Raw genomic sequence first — 1,503 nt, 5'->3', positions numbered from 1 at the left:
TATCACTTCCAGGGAACAAACTGGCATTCTTCTCTCTCTTTGAGGGACTGTTAGTCATGTGGCTGAATGCAGTCAAGGAAGAAACTCAGGAAGCTACTCATTCTTGAATAGATTTTAAGTGACTATTCTAGTTTTCTGATCCCTGGATTACCACTACTTTCAGAGGTATGAGATGCTGTCAATTCATGAATCTTTAAAGTATTCTGTATTACAAATAAATACATTTGATTATTAATCTTCTCCACTGCCAATTTGGAATTCCTATTTTATAGCTTCTTAATTTACCACTCACTTATTTACTTTTCATTGTTCAACATTTCATTGCTTTTTTTCTTTTTTTGAGATAGGGTCTTGCTCTGTCACCAGGTGCCAGGCTGGAGTGCAGAGGCACATTCTCGGCTCACCGCAACCTCCGCCTCCTGGGTTCAGGCAATTCTCCTGCCTCAAGCCTCCCGAGTAGCTGGGACTACAGGTGCGCGCCACCATGCTCAGCTGATTTTTGTATTTTTTAGTAGAGACGGGATTTCACCATGTTGGCCAGGATGGTTTCCATCTCTTGACCTTGTGATTTGCCCGCCTTGGCCTCCCAAAGTGCTGGGATTACAGGCGTGAATCACCGCGCCTGGCTTTCATTGTTTTTGTTTGTTTGTTTGTTTGTTTGTTTGTTTTTTAATTATTCATTGAAGATATGAGATTTGTCTTAAAAATCAACCTTTATCTTACTCTCAAAAGCAACTATAGTTTTGTGATACATTAAGATTATACAGTTTGTGAGTGAGGTCCTTTTTAAAAAAAGATAATATTAAAATATGAATAAATTGGAAATGCCTCATAGACTAACTCTGCAGTTTCATTTTACCCACAGGACCATTGTTAGATTTGTGGGAAAGAACTACAAGACAGTTGCTAAAAGCATGAAAAAGGCAGTTACTAAACATATGAAAAATATGAAAACCTTTTTTACCTTAGGTATTGGCATATGCCACACATCTGTATTATTCTTGAGTGTGATTACTTAGAAAAGAGTATCATTTGAACTCATTCATGTTTAGAGAGGGTGTCAAAATGAGAACCAGGAAGATCTACCTACACTAAAAGTGGCCCTAAACTAAATTGGTTGAAGATATCAGATCCCAAATCTTCTTGGTAAATTTTGAAGTCTTCATTAGCATATCCATATTAAAAGGAGATAACAGAAGCCAAAATAAAATAATTATTGACTGACAGGACTACTGGATTAAAATAAGCATCAGTTTCATTAAACAGAGCTAACTTGAAGATAAATTTTTTGAAAATAAATTTTGACTCCAGCTCTTCAGAGGGTCTAAAGTGACCTTGATGGACAGTGGAAGAATCACAACATAGAATTCCTTGAATAAAAATTTATTGACTTTAAATAAAAATAAATGACTAAAATATGAATAAAATAGGAAGTTTGATACAGAATTTTGGAAGCAGTCCTAAGCAATTTATATGCCCTAAGTTTAAGATTAACTGGCTTCA

The 1,503-nt window shown here is 35.7% G+C and overlaps 1 non-coding gene across 1 annotated transcript; it reads left to right on the top strand.

Annotated features, from left to right (window-relative positions):
- Window positions 1-773: 773 nt before the first annotated feature.
- Window positions 774-905, top strand: LOC120365769 (small nucleolar RNA SNORA18). Its single transcript, XR_005580623.1, has one exon. It is a non-coding gene; the product is annotated as a small nucleolar RNA SNORA18 (small nucleolar RNA).
- The last annotated feature ends 598 nt before the right edge of the window (window positions 906-1,503 follow it).

The sequence above is a fragment of the Saimiri boliviensis genome, chromosome 1, assembly GCF_048565385.1.
Source record: "Saimiri boliviensis isolate mSaiBol1 chromosome 1, mSaiBol1.pri, whole genome shotgun sequence".
NCBI lineage: Eukaryota > Metazoa > Chordata > Mammalia > Primates > Cebidae > Saimiri > Saimiri boliviensis.
The sequence above is the reverse complement of the archived record's forward strand: the minus strand, read 5'-3'. Positions and strand labels throughout refer to the sequence as shown.